The sequence below is a fragment of the Syngnathus floridae genome, chromosome 6 (genome assembly GCF_059516105.1).
Source record: "Syngnathus floridae isolate MCC-2025c chromosome 6, RoL_Sflo_1.0, whole genome shotgun sequence".
NCBI classification, from domain to species: Eukaryota; Metazoa; Chordata; class Actinopteri; order Syngnathiformes; family Syngnathidae; genus Syngnathus; species Syngnathus floridae.
Genome location: NC_142418.1, coordinates 14,832,470 through 14,849,253, shown reverse-complemented (window position 1 = coordinate 14,849,253; position 16,784 = coordinate 14,832,470). Strand labels below are relative to the sequence as shown.

General features: G+C 42.1%; 1 long non-coding RNA gene across 2 annotated transcripts in view; it reads left to right on the top strand.

The window, feature by feature from the left end:
• The first annotated feature begins 485 nt into the window (after positions 1-485).
• LOC148396777 (uncharacterized) overlaps positions 486-16,784 on the top strand; it is a 56,669-nt gene continuing 40,370 nt past the window's right edge. For both annotated transcript variants that reach the window (XR_015858934.1, XR_015858933.1), the window contains exons 1-2: positions 486-703; positions 1,152-1,296. This is a non-coding gene — a long non-coding RNA (uncharacterized LOC148396777). The remainder of the gene's footprint in view (positions 704-1,151; positions 1,297-16,784) is intronic.

Sequence of the window (16,784 nt, the reverse complement as noted above, 5' to 3'; positions counted from 1 at the left end):
TAATTATTGGTCTGTGGTGACCACATGGTCCACTTGTTCATCACTGCCTACGCTGACATTAAGTGACCAGTCGGGTCAAACAGCGACCCTGAGGAATTTCAACCGGGACATTCCGATGTCGCTGTTCCCTCAGGTTCACATTGCTATGGGTGGTAGTGAAGGAAATGGGTGGGGGGCTAAAAGGTCATGCGATGCCATACGGGAATTAGTTTTCCACCACTTGTTCCTCTAGCAATATGAGTGAACCCTTAAAAAGTATTAATTTAGCCATATTTCCCCAAGGAAATTATTTTAATTCATTAAATCAGTTTTAGACATCCAAATAAATTAGCAAATCACACATTCTACAGATAATACTTTTACATACAAAAACATCAAATGACATTAAAAATTTGGGCTGTTCACGTTTTGGCCTATTGGGGACAGTGTGGTGCACACATGCAGGTAACGCACATATATTACATTACGTTAACGAATGGGAGACACCAACGAAGAAGAAATAGGCCGGTTAGGCGCCAAAGTCAATCCGGCGAAGAAAGACGACGCATCAAATAGAAATAACAGGCACAGCGGGGGAAAAAAATGGAAAAGAAAAGAACCGAAAAGAAATTAAAAGAATTGGGTAGTTCTGCTTCATGAGAGGCGAGAAATAATTACGGACGTTTAGGAAAAACAACAAGTAAAACCACTCAGAAGTAGGCAGGTAAGCTCAACTGTTTTAATTTACTCTCTACTTAAAAAAAAAAAAAAAAAAACCTACGAAATAATTCGGAAGAGCCTGGAAAATGAAAACGGTCCTGAAAAGGGAATTTAAAGTTCTTCAGCTTAGTGATGACGAAGGACGTATAAATCCATTTGGCTAACATACTGCCATTTTGTCGTGTTGTGCTTTCAATGAAGATGACTGGAACGCCATGAAAGTAAAGGTTTGTTTGTTCGCATTTAGCTGATGTTATTCGTTTTATTTTCATGTACAATGTGTGTAATTCGTTTTTTAATGTTTAGTTTTACAGTTAGAGTTTAATACAAAGTACAGTAAGTACAGTGTCGTCTGACTTTTCGCGGGCAATACGTTCCCCTAATTGAATAACATCGAAGTGGAGGTTGACGCCATTACGCCATCATGAACCCCCCTGTAATTTGTTCTTCAGGAGGAGGTTTTTTGCCTTCCATCAAGAAGAGTAATAATGGAAACGAGTTTTCTGTTTCCACCACAAGAATTTACGGCACTAAGAGGTGTCTTAACCCAACAAGATTGTATATTTGGCTACAATCCGATGCTGGATTCTGCTAAAGGTAAGCCATTTTAAATTAAAAAGTATTTCTACACACACTCAGTTTTTGAGGGCACACTGAATAACCAAATGAACAAAAGCTGCCGCACCTACATAAAAGAATAGCATTTTTCTTGCTTCAAATTTCAAATGAAAATGCATGACAAATGTTAAAACGGGCCAAATTTGACCCGAAAAGTTTCGGCACTAAGAGGTGTCTTAACCCAACAAGATTGTATATCTGGTTACAATCTGATGCTGGATTCTGCTAAAGGTAAGCCATTTTAAGCTAAAAATTATTTCTACACACACTCTGTTTTTGAGGGCACACTGAATAACCAACTGAACAAAAGTTGTAGCACCTACATACAAGAATAGCATTTTTCTTGCTTCAAATTTCAAATGAAAATGTATGACAAATGTTTAAACGGGCCAAATTTGACCCGAAATGTTACGGCACTAAGAGGTGTCTTAACCCAACAAGATTGTATATCTGGTTACAATCTGATGCTGGATTCTGCTAAAGGTAAGCCATTTTAAATTAAAAAGTATTTCTACACACACTCAGTTTTTGAGGTCACACTGAATAACCAAATGAACAAAAGTTGTAGCACCTACATAAAAGAATAGCATTTTTCTTGCTTCAAATGAAAATGCATGACAAATGTTAAAACGGGCCAAATTTGACCCGAAAAGTTACGGCACCAAGAGGTGTCTTAACCCAACAAGATTGTATATTTGGCTACAATCCGATGCTGGATTCTGCTAAAGGTAAGCCATTTTAAATTAAAAAGTATTTCTACACACACTCAGTTTTTGAGGGCACACTGAATAACCAAATGAACAAAAGTTGTAGCACCTACATAAAAGAATAGCATTTTTCTTGCTTCAAATTTCAAATGAAAATGCATGACAAATGTTAAAATGGGCCAAATTTGACCCGAAAAGTTTGTCAGGGTTAAACATGCGGAATGTTAATCTGTCAGTGCCTGTTCATGGTGCATTTGAATCACGAGGTCCCTTCCCCCTCCATCTACGAGCGTTTGTCCCGCCACGTCCGGCATTATTAGCGCTAACCTGTCATGACACCCGGATGGCCACCTCGGCCGCCAACAAAGCACGGCCATCTTGGGTTTTCCGAGCAGGCCTCTGGAATGTACTTCATCAGCTTTGTCTTCTCAATAAGGGTGTTTTACATACTCAGGTGGGAGGCTATTGAATTGTGACTCCTGAGCTAGATGCCAAATAGCTATAAGGGCATCAGTCTATGCAGAACAAATTTATTTAGCAGAACTCTGGAGTAGGGAAGCAACCTGTTTGCTAAATTTAAGTGGGCAGGAAGTGAATAGATGACACGAACCATCCATAATGTTAATAGACACCTGAACAAAAAGACAATATGGGTCATTTTTGGGTTAATAATGTTTGTAAAAAATAAGTATTTCCAGGTGGCACAAAGGTAAGTGACAACTGAAGTGATGATAAAAACTCATTTTGTTAGAAGATACAGTACTCCAAAACGTTTTCAATTTGAGGAGAATAGATTCAGTAGGTGTCATTAATAAGTACACTTCAGAAGATTGCAAGACAGACTCTGAACCAAATTTCCGTCATCGTATTTGTGCACGGCTTCTCACAGGTAAGTGTAAAGTTTGTCTATTGCTAACCTAGTTAGTTAGCTAGCTGGCCTGCCAGTTAATGGCAGCTCTACTGCACGCTATCCAATTCAGAATTAAGAAAGCATGCTCATAATTTACGCACACTTTAAAATTAATTTAAAAAATATGTAAACATGTATTTTTTTTGTGTGTCAATGTTAGTTAAATACGGATTTACTGTTATTTGTGTTACTGAGGAAACGCGCTGACACAATTGAATGTAGCACACACTTAAATATTTTCGCCCGTGCGCCCGTCTGCTCACATCTCGTGCATAGCGCCGGCAGTTGTGTGACTTTTGAAACACATTTTACTCGGAAAGTTACGGTTCCCATTTCGACTTGTATGACGATCGTTATTATTAATAATCACTGTACTTTCGATTATTATTTGATGGTGCCAAGCTCCACAAACACTCCATTACTTACTTTGGTAAAACAAAATCATAAGGTCTTAACCCACTCTCATAAAGGAAATGAGAGTTTGGAAAAGTGTTCCAAGAAATCTTGTTTGCACGTAATGCATTGGAACGTGCCTGTCATAACCATTTTGAAGGAGGTGAAAATGCATTTTTTTATATACATATATCTATATATGTAGTCTTTCTCTATAAATCTCAGAGTGCAGGGATAGATCCATGCCAGGTTGGAAAAACATTTGCGCCACAGCTCTGGTTTGCGGTTGGCTATTGTACAGGGAGTGGTATTTCACTTATGAAGTGATTGCCTTACAGCTGTCCCCTCAGCCCTCCCCCTGCTGCACACACTCACTTACTCCTCATTCGACCACATACACACACACATACACACTTGCAGGAAGGACGGTTAAAACACACCTCCATAAACACGTAGAATTCCGTTCCAATAGGCAAAAAGGACCAGCTCTCCAAAACAGGTTATTTTAGGGCCGACACAATGTACCAAGTTTCACATGTGCAGCCATATGAAATACGACCTCATTGGACACTCCAATGAATGACATCCGTGCAGTACTATCTACTATATTTCCCTCTCCGGGCCTGTTCAATCTTGAAAGGATTATTCTATTTACTTTCTTTGGCGAGCTCCTCAAGCGCTTCACCGCGGCTGTGGCTTTCGCGGCCGACTGTTTATTGTTTGTGCTTTGTTATTTAGACCCTAATTAATGGCGCGCTGATGAGCGCTGTCACAGACACCGGAGAACGACGAGGTCTCACGCAATGTGTCCGCCATTTCCTCGCCGCATTCGAGGTCGGCGAGAGGGAAAGACAGATGCGCTAGAAAAACATAAGCGCCCCAAGAAGCTGCTGTCAATCCAACTCCTCAAATCTGGAAGCCTTCGAAAGGGCTTTCTCAAATGTTACAATGGTTGCGCACATTCGCCCCAGATGAGGATCCACATGCAGTGGAGGTCAGGGTTAGGGTAGGACCCCCCCCACCCCCCCACCCCACCCCACCTCACTCCCCCACCCCTACCGCCCCTCTGTAGGCTACTCCAGCCAACTCATCTCTGTCACTGGATTATTGTTTGCAAATGATGCGCTCACTGACAAATGATGTGTGACTGATTTGAAAATAATGCAACGTGTACTCCAGAGGATGGGAACCCGACCAGTTGACATCAGTGTTGATTAATGTGCTCTGGTTGCAATTCATCACATTAATATTTAAATTTGTATTCATTTAAGCGTCTTTTTTCCCCCTCTGAGCTTTCAACTCTCAATAAGATGACCTTGTTGTCCACTTGACTCAGAATGAGTCATTTTTAAGCAGGCTTTTAAGCACTTATTCATTTATGTCAACAAGCAATTTAGAAGGTTTAAATAGTGTTTTCATCAACATCAAAGGTCATTCAAATAAATAACTCTTCAATGAACCTAGCGAACATGTTTTTCCAAACAGCACAAACTTGAGCATGTGTGTGTGTTCAAAATCAAAGAAAGTTCACAGTCTTTAATATTCTTAAATCAAAAACAGTTTGAGCTTTTTAAGAACCTAACACATCATTTTGTTTCAATCAAAGACAGTTCTCATAGTCTTCAATAAACCTAGCATGCAGTACACCTTTTAATGTGAACATCAAAGACAGTTTAGATAGAGCAGAGGTGTGGCACGTCTTAGACGTTTCGTCCTCCAAATGATCAGCTCCCCTCAAGAACCAGAGTTTGACACCTTATGTGTTTTTGGAAGCATCAAACGGCAAAATAGTTAAGTCTTTGACTCACACGAAATAGATTCTTCTCTATCTTCGCTGAACATGTTACAGCCGCTCTCCCCTATGGAGGAAAAAGAGCGCTTAGCCTCAGGTCAGGACCTCCCAGAGGGAGACGCGGCTGCCGTATCGGCGGTGCTGTCCCGACATGTATAAGGCAATTTGTAAAGTCTGAAGATGACAGTGTCTGTAGTTTTTCTCTTCTTCAAGATTTAGAGAAGAGGGACTTGTGTCACATGATGTGATTTGAGTCAGACTTAAGTCACCAATTTTTGAACTTGTGACTTGACTAAAATTGATTTTCATCGTTTCTGTCAGTAATAAAATTGTTTCTATTCTATTTTTGAAAAAAAAACAATCATGAAGACTCGCATTTACTTACACTTGACTTGCATGACTTGGCAAGTCTTGACAAGTTTACTAAGATGTAAATTTCTACAATGAAAGACTATTTGATATTTATCTCATTTCGTGAACTTCGCGTGTCTTCTCAACATTGACGCCCGAGCATTTTCCACAAAATGTATGCGTTTTCACATTGCGAGCTTGAAAGACACTTAAGAGACTTGAGTCAGTGAACCTTTTTGACGAAATAACGTGCGTTTCAGCTAAGAGTTTGGAAAGACTCCGTGATGCTGTCGTGGTAACGGTGATAATAACTGGGGCGAGGCTGAGGGTTGATCCTGTTTGGAAGATACACCTCCACACTTGGAAAGCATCGACGTGTTTACATAGCCAGCTCTATCTTTACCCTCTGCTGGGAAAGCGGAATCAACCAGTGGTCTTTTGGTGACGATGTTCCACTGCCGCATCCACTCTGACCTTCTCCCTTGGCTCTATCACTTTGTCACTTAGATTTCCCCCCTCCGCAGCAAAGTAAAAATACATTTCTCTGTAAACACAAATGCAGCTTTGGTAAAAACAAAACAAAAAAATCATTTTGAGAACCCAAAACAATAGAGCAGCTTTTCGTCACGGTCTTTCATCACTTCTTCCACCGCTGTCAGCCGTCCCGTGAGGCAGGAAGCATCTTCCGCCGCTCCCTCCGCCGCTCATCCTCTCTTTCTTCACCCGCCCATGCTGGAAAGTCTTAGCCCCGGAGAAAGTGTGGCAAGGTTATCGTTCACGCACGGCTCCCTCGCCCTTCTCTCAGCCTCTCAGCACACAGCCAAATATAGTCTGTTTTTCAAACTTCTGCAGCCGCAGAGTAACGATTTTTCCTGATATGCGCGCGGTGAGAATGCGTAAGACGCGAACGTTTTTTTGTTTTGTTTTGTTTTTCACGGGGCCCCGGTGTGTCACGGACAAGGGTGACAGCGAAAGGAAACTATGAGCCATCAAAAAAGAACTGTAAAACAGCTTTGCCAAAGTGTCGCCGCAGCACGAGGTGACTGTGGGCTCCTTTGTCAAAATGAAGCTGAAATAGCTATTATGCTAAAAGGCTAAATGAAATAACTTATTCTATATTTATCGTTAAATAAAATATAAAAATACTCTGTACGATAAAAACACATTACACCAGGAATGGCACCATGATTTTGTTTCTCTCCTGGTGCCAACGAGGTGGCCTGTCCATTATTAAAAAGGTTATGAATATATTTTACAATATCAGATTTAATGCTGCAGGAGCTTAAGAAGGGCTCCACAGATTTCCGACAGGGCTATAGCACCCCCTAGTCCTGGTGCCAATTCTGCATACTGTATTGCCATTATGCTTATTTATATAACAACAACTATGATTATTAGTGTTTAATTAATAGGTTTCAAGTTGATACATGATGGTACATTGTGATGTCCTTCAGAATGTCTTTGAAGTGGTTTATTTTGTTTTAATAGGATGCCCTCCAGTAGCTCGGCGACTCAATTTAAGTTTAATTTTTTTTTATTTAATAACAAACACAACAAAGCAACAATAGCAACAGTCAAACAAACACTGGAACGGTTGGTTTCATACCCCCCCACCCCCCATTCTTCCCACTCCAACTCCACTCCCACGCCTGGCTCATATTAAAGAGGCTCTATGTGTCCAAACTGGCACCCAGATCATGACTGGCTCTGCCCAGGACGTCCTCATCAACTATTGTCCCCTGACGGACAACACGGCGGCAGAATGGCGAGGAATTTAAATAAAGTGCCAGACGGGAGTTCTGGACCAAAATGCTTGAGTCACATGTGATGGATTTCCTCTGTGCATAACCCCAATAACCCCAAAAGTGGAATTGGTCCATTTTTGACCCAATTTGGATTATTTTTGACCCAACTGTTAACGTAGCGGTTTGGAAGATAGATGGATGGAATATTTACGAGCAATAAAAAAATCCTTGCTGGTGTATACTAATTTATGTGCAGGCCTAAGGCTAGTCCCTACAATCAAGGGTTGGGATAGATACACGAGGTCCACGGACATATCCAAGTCATCAGTGGTTATCACCATCTTATTTAATAAGGGTACCAGCTTACGTCAGTTTGTTGCCAGACCTTCTAAGAGCAGTGACAGTCCTCTGGTCACGCACAGATCATTGCGTGTTTTTTAGCCGACAAAGGTATCTCCATAGGGAATGACAGGAGCAGCACTGATTGGCAGTACAGTCCCAATGTGAAATTTCCATCATCCGGTTTATCATGCCTAAGAGTAGCGCTCAATCCCCCAAATTAGAGGTGAGTACACTTGACTGATGGAATTGTTCTAAATTCATAAATGTAATTAGTGAGATAAAAATGTTTTCCAAGGTCATCTATTCGTTTGGGATGGAGAATAGCCTTACTGGCCTTCCAACAAATTCCACCTCTTTTTAATTGCATTTCCTGGAAGCCACTCAAAAAAGAGAAATACAGAGGGTAAGGGGAGGGAAAAGAAAGAGCTCAAAAGCGGCAAAGCCACCATTCATCCCTGACAAAATGTGTGGCACCGTGCACGGGAAAGAAAGGCGGAGGCCAGGGTCCAGTTTTCGCTGGCTCATTAATAAGCCATCGGGCCCACAATTAAAACTGGCTCACTTGTAAAACAAGTCTCCTCGAAGGCTCAATGGCAACACACGGAGGCAGGGAGACACTGCTGTGTGCCGAGGGAGGAATCAAAAGGCTTTCGACAATACAGTCATCAGCGTGTTTTCCCCCTCTGAAAGACTCTCGGCGTCCCCACTTGAAAAACGCACAGTATTACCGCTACAAAAAGCCCTTCAACTGCCTGCTTCACTGTATGGATTCATCCGGTGCGTTGGAGTGAATGAGGCCACTCTACCAGGTGCATCGTTGGGACCTTCCGCCATCTTCCGTCCACCGATTCAGGCGCCGCCCTAGTTTGCAGTGTCGTCAGTTGTTCGGTTCAGTTTCTCCAGGCAGTGTGGAATAAAAAGCTTCTTAGGTTAAGTGCGGATGTGAGTGTGATTGGTTGGCTACAAGTCCAGGGTGTACACCACCTCTCTGGAATAGGCTCCAGTTTACCAGTGACCTTGATGAGGATACGTGCTGTAGAAATTTTTGGAATGGATGGATTTCAAATATAATATGGTATCTCCTCTATATTATGATATCAGGGTGTCCCCCGAACATTGCCATATTGCCAATATGGTGTCATACAAACAGTGAAGAGGACATTTATGTCTGATCAAAATCCAACCTCACATATGGTCTGGACCAGAAGGTTTAAAAAAAAAAAAAAAAAGGCCCCTTTTGTATTTTAAGTGGTTACTGACATAAATGGACTCACAATGCAAGACGACAAACAGCTGGCAGGAGAAGACACCCCCCCTCAGAAAAAAAAACAGATGGGAAATAACAATGGCTGTTTGTGAGATGGGCAATCGGCTTGTCATGGCGCTAATGCATCTCGGAAGACCAGGCGCATGTATTGAAAGAGCCGAGAGGAAGTGTTCAATGTCGCTCTCCATCTTCCCAAGGACAAACCGCAAACATCTGATTCTGCGTATTCCACACACACATTCGCCTTCATTGATGTCCTCACAAATTGTGCAAGGATGCTCTTGTTAAATATGTGCTTGCTTTGCTTTCCAAAGCATGGATGGAAGTTACAAGCTTGAACATCTGTCTTCCACTCCACTGACCCAGGGAACATTGACGGCAAAAAAGAAAATCAACGCTATCAATTTCCGATAGGAAACAATGAAAAGAGAAATGAAATGTTTGACCAACACAAAAACTCTTAACTGTGTGGGCAATTTTTAAGTGACATTGTTACATTTGTTGCGCTAATGTAAAAATAAGTTACCACTGTTTAAAAATTGCAGCCTTCCGCAAGTTTTTCCCCATTGGTAAAAAAATTGAACTATGAATCATATGATCCTGAGTCAAACTGTCAGCATCGTAAACCGTCCATTAAGTGTGCAGGCAATGTTCTTCTTCCAACTCCTTTTTGAAAGTGGAAAACTTGTGTTAGTCTTTTATTGTCTATTGTTGATTGTTGGTTTTGTCCACAACAAAACATGTGAATCAAATCTCTTCTCTACTTCCTTTGTTCCATTTCCTTATTCTTCGACTGCTCGAGATATCCTTTCATTGTATTAACAGCCAAGAATGACAATGATTGTCAACAATGGACTTGCTTGAGTGTTATTGGGTATCATCTTCAGGCATAGCACAGTAGATGGCTTCAATAGCATTGTGATCGTAAATTAGGACAGAAAAGGATTGGCTGCTCCCCGTGGATACCATTAACCAAAATGTCTGTTAGGTAAGCTAAGTACTCAGCCTTCCTGCCTGCAGGTACAACCAGGTAGATAGTGCTACTTAATGTCGAGGAGCCCTCGCCTGGGGGTGCACTTCTCTACTTGATGACATCACACCGATTGCTACCATTGAATTTTTATCAGCCTTTATGCAACAGCAGCCAGCAGCTTCCACTTATAGGAGTCTTTTTGACCCAGAAATCATATGTTTAATATGACACAATACATGTGGGAATTCTATTGTCTAAAATTACCAACCTCTGCGCTCCAACATTAACATGTAAGGTAATTTGTATGAAGAAAAAATCAGGAGGAACATGAGTTGTTGAGAGCTACTCGGAGCAACACATTGGGCTAATAGTGGTTAGCATGTTGACCTCACAGTTCTGTGATCTGGAGATTGATTCCCCATTGTCTACTTTCACCCAAACTGTATCTAAGGGGTAATGCAGATAGGAAATTTGAAGTTTCCATTGAAAATTTGGATGAAATATGGAAATGACATGTACTGAACTGAATTTCGATTTCTGCTATCTAGTGTTGTCAATAAGCACTCGGTGGCTATTGGTATAGATGACGGAGAAGTGGACAACACACTTGTATAACGGCTTATGCGGCATTACAACATTTTAGGGAAACACGGAAAAAAACTTGTTTCCATTTTCCAACAATGTGGCAGTCTGTGTGCTAAATTATGCCCACTTTTTTGTGATCTCATCAAATCTGGAGGATCTGATTTAAATCCCACTCATAACTCCACCTCTGCAACATATTCCATTACACTTGGACGTCTGACATTTTGTAAGCCGCAGGCTCCCCCCAAAAGTGCCATCGCACGACATTTTCAGTGTTGGAAAACACCAATGCCATGCCAGTAACAATGTTGTTGATCAACATCAGGCCAATAACGATGGAGAGTAATTGGCCATTTATTAATATTTTGTTTTTTTACTCTTGCCATTGAAATCAGGTGATTCAGATCAGGTGACTCGTTCACGTGAGCACATTTTTCTTAATTTGTAGTTTCTCTATCAGTTAATTTCGTCAAGATACATTTTAGAACAGTCACCCTCAATTTAGATCGTCTAAATGTTTTTAAACGATCCTCCGAGCGCTTCAGTTCAGCTTGGTTTTCCTCGATTTAGCTCGGCTATGTCATGGCAGCGCGACATAATGTAACCAGTAACTCAAGGCAAACAGCATGCCATTATTTTGCAAATGATTTCAGAAAAGTCACTTTGTGAATGTCAGTGTAACTTTATCCAGAGCCTCGTACGAATTGCACCTAGGCCTCATATGAGTAGCATAATATTACCATTGCGGTTAACAAGCTAACAACAGCGCACCGTTATTTTACAGATCATTTTACAAAAATGACGGCCGCATAGTTTCATCCAGAGCCAGCATTTACTTGCCCCAAGCACATCGTTTAACCATAATTACCTCTTAAAAGTGCAAAAAATACATCCAAAACTTGTATCATTGAATTCAACAGAGCATCGCCAGGAAAGTGTCGGATCTCTGTTCTGCGTAGAGCTGTGATTGGTCGGTCTGCGTTTAGGTGTACGCGGCTCTGGGAAAGGTCAATAATACCGCGTGCTGGAAACCGAGCCCCGGATCTGCCGGGGGAGAGCCGGTCCAGGATCCCCCTTGTAGTGCTAAGTGTTTCCTAAAAACCTCAGCGATGAGAAGACGCTAATGTAAGGAGATGAATAAGAAAAACATTTTTTGCAGCCATGCCATGAATGCTGATGCTCTCTTCAGCCAAGATCCATGACTCCCAAGACTGTGATGAATATTCCACTTGTTAGCATGCATCATCATCTCCCTCAAACACACACGCACACACTTTCCTCCCACTCTGCTACTTGGCCTCGAGTGCCGACGGGAGATTAGCTGCTGTGGGAGAAGCACCGCTCCAACATTACTCTCTTGTTTAGAAGGTGAAATGAAAAATCACCCTGTGGTCCTAATCCTGCAGACACTCCACGCACTCAATATTGTCCTCCAAGGGTGCGCTTCTTTTCACTTCCAGCGCTGCTATGGCGACTGCTGGCGGGGGGAGGGAAAAAAAGCCCCACCAGAATGGATTTGTCGTGAAACTAAAGCAGCTTTTGCTTTTAAGATATGAATTGGAGAAGTCCCTGCAATACGGCGCTCTGTCCATAAGTGGTGCTAGAAAGCAGGCCGCTTGCCAAGAAGCCTTCACTTAGTCGCTCAATACAATTTGTGCGCCTATGAGTGTGTGTGTATTTGCATCCAAGCTCTCCACGTTAGACTGTCACAACGGCTAGTTAAACATTACAAGCGAGGTGAAGCAGTGGAACAAAACGGTATTTGTGTACGCGATTCCAAAGCAGAGCGCACAAGTGTAAATAAAAGCTCATTTCGGGCTTAAGTAGCGGAACCAAAATTGTTTAGGCATAGTTCGTTTGCACACAACCATCGGAACATTTCTCACATGTTGAACATGCAGTATATTTTTGGACTTTTTTTGGCCTAATTTTAAACTTAGACCTAGGGTGAAAAAATAATACAGTACAGGATTTGTTGTAGTTTATTTGTAAGGCTAGAATGGATTGATAGCATTTAAGTTTGTCTTTTTACATATATGTGTATATATAGGTACATACCCATATATATTTTATGATGACTAATGCGGCCGAGCCTCACCCAGACTCAATTTCCAGTGGCCGACAGAATGATCGACAGCTACTTTTGGTGTACTTTTGTTGACAGTTTGGTGTATGTCTGTGCTCCAGCGTGATTGATGAGTCAGAATGACAATTCATTTTCATCCCATTAAAAGTGTTGTGAAAAGGATAACGATGTTTAGCAAACAACCAAGCGTTAGCCTGGACAAGGGCTAGAGGCCTTTCCCATGGATGTCTGCTTGACAGCCTCCAATATCCTCACAGCGACCACAAGAAGATGAATGAGCACACACAACTTTGTACACCCACACAAACACAGACAGATGCAGGAAATGCAAGCGCAATCATCAAGCGGGTGGGCACGCTCGGGGTCAAAGGTGGCTTAAGTTGGCATTCGCCGCTAATTGACAACATGTTTGCTAGTTGAAAGGCTTCGCTCCGCTTTTAAGAAGTGCATCATTTTTTTTTTGTTTTGTTAAAACAATCCAGCTTGCACATTAAGACTGACATATGTGTCTGATTAGCCTACCATGTTTTGATCATATTCCAGCCAAATTAAGAGCAGGTGCTTGGATTGTCTCTTGCTCTCACTCGCAAACGCACCCCAGAAAAATTGTGTTTGTATTTTTCGGCCAAGAGCGCAACAGTTGCTCAGAGAGCGCTGAAGATAGCCCGGGTGCACGCAGAGTGCACGGCCACAGGCATGACGAGCACATGAATCCATAAAAGACGGCTCACAAGAATCCAAAGCCGTCATAAATAAAATGGCATGCGAGATATTTTCGCTCTACACAACTAATTTCTCAAATCCCTCATGTTAAACTTCCAATAAAACTTCAAGAAAATTGATCAGAAATTGTACAGCCTTTTGGAACCCGGGTTCACCTCTAAAACAGGTATTGTTTTTTTTCCGTCTCATAAAGGTGACAAAAATGAATGGAATCTTCTGCATGAAGTAAGACAAAGGAGACAAATTCCAAAAGAGAACCACTTTTTTTCCCCCCCTCCAACAAAACCTGTGGCGACATGAGCAGGAGAGTGTTTGTCCTGCTCCAAGTGATGAGAGAAGGATCTGGCGAGACTGGAGGTGGGCCTCCTCCACATCCAGCACACTGGATGCGCCCGAATGGCCCCCCACATCCAAAAACACTCTCACTGACTGAGAGCAGCACACATACATACACACACGGACGCCGATGACGGACACGTCTTCGGGCGTACTCGCACTAGGCAAACCGTCCCCCCAGCTTGAGAACTACTTGATTCCTCAAGTCCGGTACATTTGGCTAGTCCTAGTGTTAGTGGGCTAAAACCTCAATATGCTTCCCTCTCCTGGGACGGTTGGAAGAAGCGGCCCATTCTTCGGCATGATCCATCGTAGGCTTTACGTGTTCTGTAAATCATAAATGGTATCGCTAGAAATCTTTCACTGAGGTGGCCAGAGTGACACAACATCTCAGTAAGAGGTGGCTACACGGGCGCGTACACATTATTTGCATTCTTGTACCACCTGCTAGAACTGACACGTTTATCTTACCATCCACTGTCAGGGTTTTATGAAATCAAATGCACACGTCTACAGAACCAACATACAAGCAGGAACCAGTCCAAGATACTAGATACTGAGAAAAATAAAGCTAATAATAACTGTACAGTACTTGAAGACCAGAAGACTATTGATGTCAGTATTTTGCAAGTACTACGTATTTTTCCGTGTCATTTTGTGTAGTGTATTGCATCCCGGCAAACACGCCATTCCAAGTGACCACAGGCTCATTACACTGCGGCCCTCTAATCCACCTACCTCAACGGGTTGGGGTGGTCTAGGGTTTGCAGAAGCCAGCTGGCCTGGCAGGGAATTACGCATTGGAACTGGCCGGCCTTTAGCGGCCTGCTCATGTCAATGCTTCCATCTTGTCGGCTTAGCTGCGGACATTTAGTCGGAAGAGTGAGCCAACACTAAAGAGGCATTACAATGAAATCTTGGAGGCTAAACGTTGCCTCGGCGAGAAACCCAGGAGCTGCATTTGACAGACAGTGACTACTTTTTAATTCAGTTTGGGAACCTAATGTGCTTTGTCAACAGACTACTTTTTACTAAACTATTTATTTTATGTATTTGTTTCAAAATAGAATGGTTACTGTTTTCAAGTCTTTCAATCTCAAGGGGCAAACTTTAGTACAATGTGTGAGTACATTTTTCTACCCCTGGCTTTGTGCAGATAGTAACTCTCTTTTCCTAATCAGAGAGGTTAAGCTAAAACAACAGTGTAAGACTCCCCGCTGATGAAGAAAACGTCTTGTATGGTTAATCTCCATTAAACACAGGAATTTGCATTGTTAGTGAACCATAAACACAGTACAGACTATTAAACAGATATCAAACACATTTGCACGCCTCATTTCATAAACCATATGTTTCTGTTCTAAAACGAATGTGCTTTATCTCACTCTCTTCAATAACATGCCTCTTTTATGCATCTCGGCCGCATTGAAAAAGCCACGGGAGCCTTAGCGCTCGTCTCCCAGCATGCAGCGAGCCAAAGGAGTGCGGGGCCAAACGGGGGTGAGTCATGCTGCGGGAGCACGCTACTGGATGCAAAACAGAACGGTTGCTTCCTGCTGAGTGGAAACCGCAACTCGCATTAAGTCATTAGGCAGTAATTAGCCCGTGTGTTAGCGGCGGATAGGTAGCATAGCGAGAACGCAATGGAATCGGTACAGATGTGGTATGCGTACGTGCGTGTGGGGCTGATGTAAACATGATTTTTTATTTAAGTCAGTATGTAGCTGCAGAACTCAGCATGATGCTTTGAGTTGCTTGTAACAACAATCGTTCTAGGAATAGTTCTTTTCACCGCACAATCGTTAATTGATTAGTTGCCAATTCATCCTTCCACCTCTAATTTCCACCCAAATGCTCTGATCTGTATTTATAACCATGGCATCCCATATATCTTCAACACAATCACATCTTGACATAAATGCAGATTATAGGCCACTTGCTCCAAAGTGAATACTGGCTTGACCTAAAGCATAATCTTTCAATTTCCTCGGGCTCCAAAATATTCTTCTCGATGCATAGGTGCACACTGAAAACTCGGGGAGCGTATTTGCGATTTGTCAGATAAGACGTCGGCCCTCACCTGTAGGTGTTTATATGGGTCCGTTTTTTTAAAACCATGGCAACGACACCTCGATATACTGCTTGTGGGTGAACCGCGTGACCTCACAGAAGTGAAACGTACGCACGGCGGCAAGCTTCTTTTGCGTATGTGCTTTTACATGAATCAACATGCCAAAAGCTACAAGCCATATTGAATGGAATCGTAATCATACTGAATCAAATCATTCCACTTGTAAAAACACCGTTCTTGAAGCGTACCCATGTATTCAGATACCTATCGAACACTCGCAAGGTGCACGGAGCAGATTTGGAGAATGGCCATTCGAAGACCAGGCCTCGTTAAAGACAAAGCGACACAAATGGTGTCGTAACAAAAGCTAAAGAAGAAGCAAAATACACAGTTACACCCTGGAATTGCTGAGAATAAAGTGGGCGCAGTTGAGTTTAAAACCAAGTCGCGTCTCAGCTTTGATGAGGTCAGTCTGGTGTGTAAATAAACGGTCGTCTTCCTTATTCCTACTGGCGGGACCTCCTTATCACACGGAGGCCTGTCATTAGACATCCCGACATGCGAGCTTCATCCATTCATTATGTAATGATTAACTTTTAACAGCACATTACCAAATGCACTGTCTCGTGGAGGTTGTCTTTTATGGAGCCTGAAAATGCAACAGCACATACTGGAAGGGACTTTCAACTGTGGGATCGCATTCTTTGGACATGTGGGCCTTTTTATTGAGTGTTTCATTATCATTTCATTTTTCCTTTGTTGACTTAAAGCCAGATATTGGACAGACAGTGTTATGAATATTTGGGTTTTATGTTATAAAGATTGTCTTTTTTTCTTTTGAAGAAGTACAAAAGTTCAATGGAAAGTAGACAGACCATCTGATGTTTATTCATCTTTTGAACCAGGTAGCCTGTAAAATCCTTTTGTGATTTTACACCCTTTACTCAGAAGGACAGTCTTGGGGTTGGAGGTGATGTCGGCAATGTTTGCCTCCTAGTGGCAAACACTGTAATTACAACTTGTAAACGTGTTTATTTAATCGAAAACCACTCCGAGTTGCTCATCCCTGTGTTAGGGTAATGTATATATTTCAAATTCAAAATACATTTGTACTTTTTTACTTTTACCTTCTTTCAAGAGCATAGGCCATGTCAATTATCAATTTAATTTCAGACAGTAGCTAGTT